The sequence below is a fragment of the Marmota monax genome, unplaced genomic scaffold (genome assembly GCF_021218885.2).
Source record: "Marmota monax isolate L192 unplaced genomic scaffold, Marmota_monax_Labrador192_F-V1.1 WCK01_AAM20220418_F8-fsc00002, whole genome shotgun sequence".
In the NCBI taxonomy this organism is placed as follows: Eukaryota; Metazoa; Chordata; class Mammalia; order Rodentia; family Sciuridae; genus Marmota; species Marmota monax.
This window is the reverse complement of record NW_026693571.1, coordinates 8,696,076-8,708,925: the sequence shown is the minus strand read 5'-3', so window position 1 is coordinate 8,708,925 and position 12,850 is coordinate 8,696,076. Positions and strand designations below refer to the sequence as shown.

The 12,850-nt window shown below is 40.9% G+C and overlaps 1 protein-coding gene across 1 annotated transcript in view; it reads left to right on the top strand.

Moving 5' to 3' along the window:
• The first annotated feature begins 2,110 nt into the window (after positions 1 to 2,110).
• The window catches only part of Mcub (mitochondrial calcium uniporter dominant negative subunit beta), a 130,190-nt gene continuing 119,450 nt past the window's right edge, over positions 2,111 to 12,850 (top strand). Inside the window, 1 exon segment of the mRNA XM_058583778.1 lies at positions 2,111 to 2,393. The gene's annotated coding sequence lies outside the window, so the exon portion shown is untranslated.

Here is a 12,850-nt window from a genome sequence, read left to right as displayed (position 1 = left end):
GGGAGTCAAAGGGTGTAGACTTGCAGCCTGCCCCTTGGCCTGCCAGCCCGTAGGTCTGGACCGCTAGCTGGTAAATAAAGTTTCCGTCTCCTGCTTTAAGATTGACTCAGTGATTTATTGCAATCTCGCCATAACACAAAAGTGAAAAGGCTGTAATGTGCATATATTATTTCAGAACTATCACACATTGAGTAATTTTTCTGTTTCATCAAGAGTTCTATACATTATGGTGAAATGTGTTGTGTGTGCTGGGCGGCTTTGTAGAGGGTATCCTTAAATAAGCCTCTTTTGTCTGCAGACTCCCCAGGTTCTCTCACAGCACTTTGCTGATCCTCCCTTAGTGGCTAGATTTTGAGATGCAAAATGGCCATGTCCTCCGTTTCTCACCTTCCCTCATAATAAAACTCTTTTCTTTCATTTGGAGCACTCATTTATAGAGAAAAAAGACTCAGGTAAAGTAATTTAGTTTCTCATGTGAACTTAATGTTGAACGTGTCACTACCTGCCCAGTGCAGATGTGTTTTGAACCACAGACGCTACTTAACATGTCAGTTTTACCTGTGATGTTCTTGAACCAGTCTCCTTTGGTCTGCCAGGCAGCAAGCCAGTCACTGAAAGGAATGAAGTTTATTCCCCAGGTGGCTAGTCATGTGGAGACTGGAGAACCAGTCTCCAATCCTCCAGGGGATATTTATGGGCTGTGGCATAGGAAAAGGTGATTGGAAGTTAAGTAGGAGCAGGGGAATTGAGTAGAGGATTTACTCAGGCATGAACTGTTATCCTGATCTACAGGTCAGAGATGTTATCTAAAGTCAACTAAAAGTAAATAAGAGCAGGTGACATCCAGAAGGTTTGTTCAGAAACTAAGAACAGATGGTTTATTTAGGTTTCCCTCCACTTCCATGATAAATATTTTGCTATCATAGAAACTTTTTTTTTTTTGGATGGTGCTGGGGCTATGAACCCAGGGCCTTGTGCATGCAAGGCAAGCACGCTACCAAGTGAGCTGTATCTCCAAAGCCCTAATTCTTTTCTTTTTTAATTAAGAAAGACAAGCATCATCAGGAGTAATTCACCATTTGTTGCACTGTTTGCCATCTTTGGTTCATTAACTCAAGCCTCTTGCAGATAAATAATTCAGTGTAGTTATATCCCAGATATTTCATTTTTTAAAGAATAAGTGTGACCTATGTGATATTTGGGACATACAATAACGTTATTTTTTTCTGAAATTCAAACTGAGTATCCTATAATTTTTTTTAACAGTCCTCTATTTTAAGCTGTGTGAAAGCTTGTTTTAAGTCATTCTTAAATGGCTTGTGTTTGACTTTATGAGCATAAACTCTTTGAGGCAAAACATTAGATTTCCTGGTTGTTGGGAAATTTAAGTTTCGGTTTTGCAGCTCCTTCAATTAAAAAGGTACTTCAAAATAGAAGCCAAAGCCAGTGCAGTGGCTCACCCTTGTAATCCCAGCGACTCAGGAGGCTGAGGCAGGAGGATCTCAAGTTCCAGGCCCGCCTGAGCAATTTATGGAGGCCCTGTCTCAAAAAATAGCTCAGTGGTACAGGGCCCCTCTCTACAATCCCCAGTTTAAAAAAAAAGGACTGGAGGAGGAAGAAAGCCAGTTCCCCTGTGGGGAGATTTCCCCTAAAGAATCTGAGTGAAACTCTGGCAAAGATGAGGCTTCAGGCCAAAGGTCTGAAGCGCATCGCGCGCTCCAGTGGGCCAAGGCCACCAGGGGCTCGGCCCGGCCCGGCCTTCCAGCCTACTGACTAGGGGAGCCTGGCAAACCGTCTCCTCGTCCTCTCTGCTGGGTCATAGAGAACACCACCCAGCTGCCCCCTCCAGATCCCGACGCGCGTGCCCCTCAACCCCGCGTCTCCCTCCCGCGGGGTTGAACAGGAAAACTACTGTCGGGGCGCAGAGTGCCCAGAACTAGCCGTGAGTTTTGAAACCCACAGCTCTCAAGATGTGAGAAGCTCTACGAAACCCAAGACCTGCAGGACGATTCACAGTCACTCGCGTTCCTGCCCCCGCACTCCCGCCCCCGCTTTTTTGTCGGAGGAAAGTAAACAGCCTAGCGCGGGGTGTGCGCACCATCGAGAAGTGGAAGCTGGGACACACCCTCCCTGCACTCCGCCCCCGGGAGGGGCGGGGCGGCGCGGGGCAGGCTGCTCCCACAGCGGGCTGGGGCCGGGAGCCTCGGGCGCCGACCGGGGAGCCGTGGGCGCCGGCTGGGAGCCCGCCGCGCCGGAGGATGCGCCGCTGACGCCGAGAGTTCCCGGCGCCGGGCAGGAGGATGCTCTCGAGGGGCCTCTGGCTGGGGCGGCTGCTGCCGAACCCCGGAGTCCCGGGCCGAGCTCGAACGAGGCCACCGACACCGACGCCCCAGGTAAGACTAGGTACCCGGCCTCGGGAAGCCCCGGAGCAGGTGGGTGGAAAGTTTCCGGCCGGCAACTTTGGCTCCAGCGAAAGCGGAGCGACCGGGCTGTTCACTGCGTTGTGCTGGCCCCGGCTCCACGCTCGGGGAGGCCCACAGGTGGTGGCCCAGCCGGCGACGCAGGTCGGGACGTCCAGGGCGGGGGGTCACACCCTGGGACCGGGGGGAGGAAAGGCCAGAGTGGCACGCGGGGACATCACGCTGGCCAGGTGCGGGTGCGCGGGGCTGCGGCCCGGGCTGCGGCCCGGGCTGCAGATTCTCGGGACTAAGTTTCACGAGCCGCTTTACGGTCCGCTAGTTCCTCCGGGTTCCACGATGATGTAGTGGGAGTGGGAGCTACAGAGATGGTGGAGCCGGGCAGGGACTGTGGCAGGAGAGTGGCATTTCCCTCTGTGAACCGCGAGAGCACCTCCCTTTTGAAGAGGGAAGGAAAGACTGCCATTTGGTTCGGAGACCCGGGAGACGGTGAATCATGAGGGTGCTGGTGAGTAACAGTTGGCCTTAAAGAGTGGCACCGAGCGATCTGGGTCGAACCGTTGCTCTCAGCAGGAGGGAGGAGATGGATGTGTACTAAAAACGACCCAGGAAGAGCCGAGCAGGTGCTGAGTTAACTGGGACTGTGATGGAGCCTGACAGGAGCCCGGAGCCCTCCTTGAACTCGCCGAGAAAAGACAGCCTTAAAAAAATTATTAGTTATTGGTGGACCTTTATTTATTTATTTGTTTATATGTAGTGCTGAAGATTGAACCCAGGACCTCACTTGTGCTAGGCACCCACTCTACCACTGAGCCACAACCTCAGCCCCAAGACAGACTTTAAAAAGGGTTTTTCAGGCTGCATGTGGTTGGGAGGGAGTGGATTTGAGTTTTAGTTTGCCCCCCCTATTATTAGTTTATGATTGTTAAAAGGGCAGAATTTAAAAACAATCTTTTATCTGTCCAATGCAAAAGAAAGCAAAAAGGAAGCAATGCGATTCTCTTGTCACTTTCACTTCCTCCCCCGCCCCCCACCCACTATCTCAGTGCTTCAGAGTCCTGGATTAAGAAAATATTTAAATACACTGTTCAAATGTTTTCCCTGAATGTTTGAAAACGAATGAAGGCCATTTTGTTACTAATACTTAAAAAAAAAAAAAGGAGCAGACTCTTTAAAATGGTAGACTTAATAAGTACTTGAGCAGAGAGGCATTTTAAAATTGTACTTTTAAGTGTGGCATTTCAGAAAGACATACCAAACACTGAAATAACCCCGTCACCACACACCATTTAAACAACTGATTGTTTTCTTTTAAACTCATTTAACACTTGCAGTACTTCACACATGCTAGACAAGCTCTCTATCACTGAGCTATCCCAGCCCTTTAACACTTTGAGTAGCATCTTTATGGATCCCAGGACTGGTTGTCCCTTCTTAAATTATCAACTTCAAACCCTTTCTCTGTATTTCTCACCTGATCCTCTCTAGAGGGTGTCACTGCAGGCCTGCCCCAGCAGGAATGTGAATGCCTTATGAAAGAAGTAGAAAATGATATGGTGGGACTTATTAGGCCTAATAATAGTGGAATGGTGCTGGTTAGTACTTTGGTTTTAATTAATCGCCTTAAGAAGTCCTGTATTTGAATGTTTCTAATTTGCAGACTTTAAAATCAGGTCTCCATGCTACAAAGACAATCTGCAGAACTTCAGAAGCGAAAATGCTGCCATCGTTTTACCTATCTGATAAAATAACACCCCCCAACCCCAAATAAAGGCAAGCCTGTCAGTTTGCCTCTTTATATGAAGCTTTAAAATCTTACTGTAAAGAAACAGAAATATCTGGCCCCTTGGGAGGTTTAGCTAGGACTTCTAAGCCATTTTCTGCAAATCAAATTACCTCATTACAGGGGCATTTTTCATTCTAAGGTCTCACTGTTCTGTGCTTGATATGATATGGACTGTGGCTAAAGACAAGTATTTTTTCTATATTTTTTTCTACAAACATTCAGACCCCTAAAGCCAATGAAAGCAGCTTTGAAAAAAGGTGGTTTGTACCCTGGAAGTTCATAAAATTCTAGCTTGCAAGGACTTGTCATAAATAGCATTGCAAAGGAGCATTCCCAGTTATAATTGATCTTTCCTGAAATTATGAGTGTGTCTTGTAAGAGGACTTAATAACTGAAAAATATACAGTTCTTATCCTTCATGTGGTAGGAGGATAATTGTCTGCTAGTGAGAGTTTTGTGGGTGGGAAAAAAAGCAAAACAGTTTGTTGACATGGAGATGTTTAGTGTAGCAGCTTTGTTTTCTAGAGAACACATGTAGTCTGAGACATAAGAGAGGTGGGGCATATTGCACTTTGGCGAGGCATAACCTGGTGTCCATGATCATGTACAGGTGGCAGCATCTCTGCTGTCAGCACTCTGCCTGAGTGGTTGTCAGGGCAATCCATGGCTCCTGCTGTTTCTGTGCACAGGGACACAGTTTGAGTGATGATGGTGTCTGGTGAATTACATCTAAATGGAAAGCTCTTGCCTAGTTGTGCCTTTCTTAATTTGGGTTTTCTGCTACTTAGATTGAGAAACTCCCTGATAAGATTTCATGCCCCTGACACAGCATTTGAGTCCCCACACAAGCTGTGCTTAATTTTTTAAAAAAAAAAAATCAGTGTATTTTGCAGAGAATCTTAAGTATGAAGTGTGCTTTTTTTAACTCCCAGAAATAAAACATATGGATGTTTTAAATCCCATCACAAGATGTTAACTTAGAAATTGTTGTTTTCATCTGTTGAATTTAATGAACATATCGTTCTTGCTTGACACTTTTGTACAATTCCACCTTTTGTATTTTCAGTTGGTCCATTGTATTCTGTAATACTGGTTTCAAAGCTCTCTCCTTAGGAGGGCGATTGGTTGTGTTGGTGATTGTTATTAGCACTAAAGACATTGATGCTTTGGTCTCAAAGTAATTCTAGATGACTTTGCCTATTACATATTAAATGTTACCACCTTCCCAGCACTTTGGTATTAGTGCTTTTATTTTTTTTTTAAAAGATTTTGCTTTTTATTTGCTGTAATTAAATGGTATTTATTATACTATTTTATAGCATACGGTAAGCCAGGAAACTTTTATTTCTGTGTGTGTGTGTGTGTGTGTGTGTTGGCAGATAATTCATTTGTTGAATGAGTTTCCTATAAGGTAGAAAACCCAAGACTAAAGTTTGGTTGATAATTAATATTTACTACATAAACTAAACATGCTTAGGTTATGAAATAGAAATGAACAGTGAATTTAGCTGGTGTTAGACAGGCAATTGGGACATTTGAGTGCCAGCCAGCCTGGCCCTGCTACCACTTAGCTCCATGAATTCAGCTAAGTCATTCACTTTCTTTGGGCTTGTTTTGTTCCCTTCTCCAAACATGGGGATTTGTCTAATTGATCTTAAAAGCCCTTTCCATCTCGAAAGTTGCCATTTTGTTATTTTATCGAGAGTTGTAAATATACCTTTGAACAAAATATTGCTGGTATCAGATGGTTGTCTTAATGATTGAAGAATTACTTTTTATGAGCCTATGTATTTTATAGAGGGGCTGTTTTATGTAGTAGTTGTGATACTGTTTTCCCTTTGAAAAGAAATTGAAATTTATTTGGGGTTAGCACATCCTGATAGAATAGATTAAATCTCTCAAATACTTCATTCTGCTACTATCAGTAGTTTTGTCTATGAAATGTCTATTCAAAAGTATCTAGCATTAGAACTCTAAAAATCACTAAGTACTAGATATCTCAGGCTAATCTATAGGCTGTAAACCAGTACATAATAAACAAAAGAGCATTGTCTGTCACATTCTAGAAAAATCATTTTTAACCCATTTAATTTACCATTATCAATATTGCCTCTTTTTTAAAAAGTTGTTTTGGGGTTTTTTGTTTGTTTGTTTGTTTATTTTTGCTTGTCAGTGGACTTTTATTTTACTTATTTTATCTGCTGAGAAAATTGAACCTAGTGCCTCACACATGCTAGGCAAGTGCTCTACCACTGAGCTGCAACTCCATCCCTTGCCTGGTTTTTAAAAGAAATTCCAGTCTCTGTTCCCAGAGCTGTGTATTTAAACCCTGAGGCAAGAGATGCCACACCCCAACATTTTTGGTCAGTTTTCCACATAGGCATATCTTTCAGGAAACAACTGTGCCAAGTGCTGTATAGTCAGTTAAAAGGTGACATTTAAGAAGTCTCAAGAGCAGGGCCCAGTGGTACGTGCCTGTAATCCCAGCAACTTGGGAGGCTGACGTAGAGGACCCCAAGTTCAAAGCCAGTCTCAGTGAAAGTGAGGCACTAAGCAACTCAGTGACACGCTGTCTCTAAATCAAATGGAAAATAGGGCTGGGGATTTGACTCAGTGGTCAAGATTTCAAGATTAACCCAGAGTTAAATCCCCAGAACAACAACAACAAAAAAAGACTTAGGAAATTGCTGTCTAGTCTTCTAGTCTTGATGTTAGAATAGTTGGGTTTCTTGTGAGCAGATGCAGCGTTTGTGTACAGCGAAGTCCAAAGCCAGTGGTGTCATCTCTATGCACTGGCTACCAGGAAATGTCTGATCAGATTTTCTACCCATCTCTAGCCAATGTGAAAAACCTTAAAACATGTATTTTATGTATTGATAGTATTCAGTTTTATCTTCTCTATTTTCCTTTTTTCTTCCATTCATATCATTGTCCATTTTTCTATAATCATCTTTTAATGGCAAACAATGATGCTATTTAATAAGAATTTTTTAAAATAAATTTTTAAAAATCACTTTGGTCTTTGAATAAATATGTACTTCTAAAATATTGTATGTTTTAATTGGAATAGAACCACCATTTGACCCAGTTGTCCCACTTCTGGGTATGCATCCAAAGGATTTAAAATCTGCATACTACAGTGATGCAGCCACATCAATGTTCATAGCAGCTCAATTCACAATAGCAAAGCTGTGGAACCTGCCTATGTGTCCTTCAACAAATTAATGGATAAGCAAACTGTGGTTTATATACACAGTGGAATATTACTCAGCAATCAAGAAGAATGAAATTATGGCATTTGCCAGTAAATGGATGAAACTGGAGACTATCATGCTAAGTGAAATAAGCCAAGCACAAAAAACCAAAGTCCAAATGTTCTCTCTGATATGTGAACGCTAACACATCATATGGGTAGGAGAGAATAGAATACATTGGATTAGACAAAGGGAAATGAAGGAAGGGGGAAGGGAGGGGGATGGGAATAGGAAAGACAATAGAATGACTCTGACATAACTTTCTTATATTCATGTATGAATACATGACCAGTAAAACTCCACATCATGAACAACCACAGGACTGGAATCCTAATTAGAATAAGTTATACTCCATGTATGTATAATATGTCAAAATACACTCTACTGTTATGTATATCTAACAAGAATAAAAATTTGTTTTAAATTTGTGTCAATTATTAACATATAATTTGCACAAACTAATGGATTTCATTGTGGCATTTCCATACATACATATTTTGAGCTTTGATCATGTGCACCTTTCCTTTTCCCTCCCTCCTGCCACATTTTTTGGTTTCTTCATATGAAAGAACACATGATACTTCTCTTTCTGTGTCTACCCTATTTCATGCAATACGTTGCCTACCGGCTGCATTCATTTTCTACAAATGAGAGGATTTCATCCTTTAAAAAAAAAAAAATTTTTTGTAGTAGTGGATTGGCAGAGTGCCTTTATTTTATTTGTTATGTGGTGCTGAGTATCAAAATGATAGACCCAACCTGATCTTTCCTTAAAATTGGGCATCTCACCACAAAACCATGAAAAGATAATTTCGGCTTTACTGTAAATTACTGCAAATTCTGAACCTGCTTGGAATGCCTGCCCGTGCCTTGAACTCACCCATGCCTGGCTCTCTGACCAGATAGCAGCCCTCTCTGAAACTTAGTGACACCTCATAAATATTGGCCTTCCCTGGCCAGACAACGACCCTCTCTGAGGCTCTAATGGGCCTCATAAATTCTTATGTTGGGGCCAGCAAAAAATGTAAACTACCATTAGTGTGATGCTTGTCAGAGTTCTGTTATCTGTAACCCCCCCTTTGTGTAACATTGTGGGCTATAAAGCTGGGCTGCAGGAAAGCTGGGGTGCTGTCTTATTCCCGCCGTTTTGGGAGGGAGAGGCAGCCCGGCCGGTCAAAATAATAAGCTTGCTTTAATTTGATTTTAATTGGAGTCAGTGGTCTTTTCTTTCGTCGTGGTCTAACAAAACCTAGTGCCTCACATGTGCTAGGCAAGCACTCTACCACTGACCCCAGCCCAAGATTTCATCCTTCTTTATGGCCGAATAATAGTTGATTTTGTACATGTACTGTATTTTCTTTATCCATTCATCTGCTGACAAACACCTAGGCTGACTCCATATCTTGGCTATTTTGAATAGTATCTCAATAAACATGGATGCGCCGGTCCTCTTTTGTATGCTGACTTTGTTGCCTTTGGACGTATACCCAGGAGTGAGAAAATTGCATCATGTAGTTCCATTTTTAGTTTTTTGAGAAACCTTCAACCTGATTTCCATAGTGGCTGTACTAATTTACATTTCCACCAACAATATATGAGGATTCCTTTCCCCTGCCACAACCTCATCAGCATTAATTTTTTGCTTTTTTTGGTATGTTATTCTAACTGGGATTAGATGAAATATCAATATAGTTTTGATTTGTATTTCCTGATGGCTAAATATATTGAGCATTTGTCATATATTTATTGCTTGCTTGTAACAAGGATGTTTGTGAAACATCTATTCAAATCACTTGCCCATTTACTAATTGGATTATTTGTCTTTTGTTAATTTTTTATTTCTTTATATATTTTGGATATTCATCCTCTGTCAGATGAATCGCTGGGAAGGATTTTCTTCCATTCTTTAGTTTCTCTCTTCACTATGTTGATTATTTGCTGTGCAGAAGCTTTTTAACTTCATTTAACCTTATTTGTCAATTTTTGCTTTTGTTTCCTGGGCAATTGAAGGCTGAAAGCTTAGAGGATGAGCATGAAGCCCTGGGTTTGATTCCCCATGACAGCAGTAAGATTATCTTGGTGGCCCTTGTCACTGGAGAAGATCGTGAGGAAAGCTTATAAAGGATTGCCTTTGTTGCCTGATCAAGAGAATTGCCATGTATGCACTTAATTAAGAGCTGCATGATTCTGGGGACACATTTTTTTTGCTCTGGGAAACACATAGAAGATTCCAGAATTATATCTTGAGGGACATGGAATCCAGCATAGAGACTGAACAATGGCATAGGGAAAGCGAGGGAATTTGGGGGAGCCAAATATATTCTAAGTAATAAATGGTGAAAGTGTGGCAGACCACTCTCTTTCTTGTTCACATACTCTCTTTGGTGCTTCACCCATAGAATTAGCTCTGTAGATCTTGTGTTGAATCCAGTTTTTGATCGTGTTGTCCTCTCATAGAAAGGTGATAATACTGAAGCTGTTCATTCTTCACACACACAGAAATGAATTCCTCTTTTTCCCTTCTTTCTCTTACCCTCACATGAATTAAATCTTTCTATTTCCTTGTTGCCTCTATCATCCCCAAGTAAAACAGAATTCGGTTAAGGTCTGTGGGTAAAGAGGCCCATAGATCTCTTTACCCTGCAGTTTCAAATTTCATGAACTCTTAACTGGTGTTACTTGATTTGATAGTTTTACCCAAAGTGTATAAAAAGCATTGCAAACCAGGATATTTCCCCCCACTTTGGCAGCTCTTCAAGGGATAATTAGATTTCTTTCTTGGACTCACAGTAGTGGTGGAGAATGGATATGTGAAATCTGCACTACAAACAAAGTCCATAGAAGAGAACTTATTGGAATAGATTTAAGGGCAAGAAATAGGAACCATGAAAGGCTAGTAAGAAATGGGACCAGAGCTGACATTTCTGTAGCCTGTAAGTAGAAAGAAGAATGGTGTAACATCAACCTCATATCAGGAAACTGATGGGTTCTCAAAGCTTTGTTGTGGCAAACTTTAGGCAGAAAATGTCTTGCAGGCTGGCAAATATAAGCCCTCTCTACAGCTCTCTTGATGTTTACTAGATTAAGTATATTGCTTAGTTTGGTTTGTTTTTTCCTTTTCCTCTTTTTTGTTTTTTTAATTTTTCTTGAACTGCTGCAGACACAAGTGGTAATCCTATTAGATTCAACTGCATGTATAACTTTAATAATGAATGCATTGCTCAAATCACATTCTGGTGTCCTAAAAAGATGAGTTAGCTTATTTTCAGCCTCTTGGGCACAACAGTAAATAATAACTGCCCTGAACCCCGCTGGAGGAAGGAAGAGGGTTCCATTCTTTTTAACTTATCTGTAGTTTTTCTTTGTGTGATCATGTGATGCTCTCTTCTTTGTTAAACATTTTGTTTTTGGCATATGAATTTTCCTAGTAGTTTGAATGAGATATTTGAAGAGGGGATTTTTAACTGTGTTGATGAATAACTGCTCTTTCTAGAGCCAGTAATGTGATCATAAACCTGGGGAAAAATAATTTGTTTTGGAAAATGTTTTACAAACATATCAATATAACATCGGCTTTCTAAGCCTTTGCTAGAGAATATATTAGTGGTGAAATTTTACAGACCAGTAACTCATTTTTGCAACTCTTCTTTGGAACTGGTGTTTTTTGTTTTGCTTTGTTTTCAGTACTGGGGATTGAACCCAGCATGGCTGATCTAAAAAAATACTGCTTTTTGTGGCTTGTCATGTATTTCCACCCCTCATTGGTGTTCCAGGCAGCAGTGTTTCCCTCCCGTTCCAAAACCCTCTTCACTCTCTGGAATTCTACTCTTCCTTCAAGTCTGAGTTCCGCCCTACCCCAGTTTTGATGAGATCTCTGCAGGCAGAATTAATTACATTGTCCTTTTCAGCCCCACATTACTTACATCATTCACCCATGCATTGCAATTAGTTGTGCTGGTACAAGTTTTCCCACCTGGGTTCCAATGACTATTGTAGTCATAATTATTCTTTCTCCATCTCTGATCACCTCTGCTGTGACACAGTAGGTACATAATAAATGCTGTTGGATAGAGAAATGAAAGGATGAATGATAGAGAATGAAAGACATTGCATATACAGTACCTTAATGATGTGTTCTCTTCAGGTTTTACCTTCTTAATTTCCTCTTTTCCATTTAATCTAGTAGGGGGAAATCTTGAAGCTTTCTTATGTACTTCTTGTGATATGAGGCTTTTGTTATTGATGATTTGTAAAATAATCTTTATACACATTGCATTTTCTATTATAAGCAAACAGTAGTCTTAAATCATGTTTTGGTTATTTTATTTCAGATATGCTTACATATTAGGATTTTTAAAGAACATTAAATTATTGACATGATTTAATAATATATAAATTCTGTAAGGAAGAATGGCGTGGAATGCAAGTATTTTCTTGGCTGCTGAAAAAGTCCTATATTGATTCAAGATAATTGTTTATATGTGGGGGAAACATCACTTTTATCCCTATAAAAGGAACTTTTCCTAATGGGATTCTCAGATTATTAAGTCATATTTTTAAAAAATTTATTAAGTGCTGCTTTGTGATTGCCCAAAATGTTAGAAAGCTTAGTCCTAAAAACTTAATTTAGAACATTAATTTAAGAATCAATTATAAGAAATTATTTTAAAATACAGCTCCTGGGCAAAATATGAAATAGACCTTTTGGAAAATACAATACAATAAAATAAAATAAAATTTTTGAAATTAGGAAATCATTTGAGATCCTTTCTGTAACAATGCCTCGATTGCTACTCCGGAAGGAGTACATACTTTCCTTTGGTGTGTGGAGTTGGCATGAGTAAGGTATCATGCATTGGTCTTCCAATGTTGGACCCCATGAAAGGAGGTCCTGCAGGGTGCGTGGAAGTTTTTTGAACACAGATGATAGTTCAAGTACTGAACAGGTAATCCTGCACAGTAATTGCCATCAGCCATTTACTTAAGCTGCCTGGAATCTAAGGTCTCTAAATGTTAATAGGGACTTATTTATAAATCTAAAGGGTGTATTTCGGGAATGAGTCATGGTCACAATATTTCTAGACTCTGAGGACAGAATGGATAAACAGGATGACAGTGGAGGTTTCAGCTATTACCAGAGCCTTTGTCCCTGTGCTGCTACCACTGTGACCAGCTCTAAGATTAGGTTCTGCCTTATTTCCTAAAAACTGTTTTAGCTCAAAGTTGGCTTCTAAGTCCCCCAGGTGGTTTACTGTGGGTTTCAGGTCCAGATTCTTATGCTTCTGATCTTTCATTTTTAAGTCCAAGTCTGTCACCTTTTAATTGCTCCTATTTCCCTTCTGCCTATGCCTTGAGGCCTCAGTGGAAGAGTTTGGGTGGTTGGTGTCAAAGTT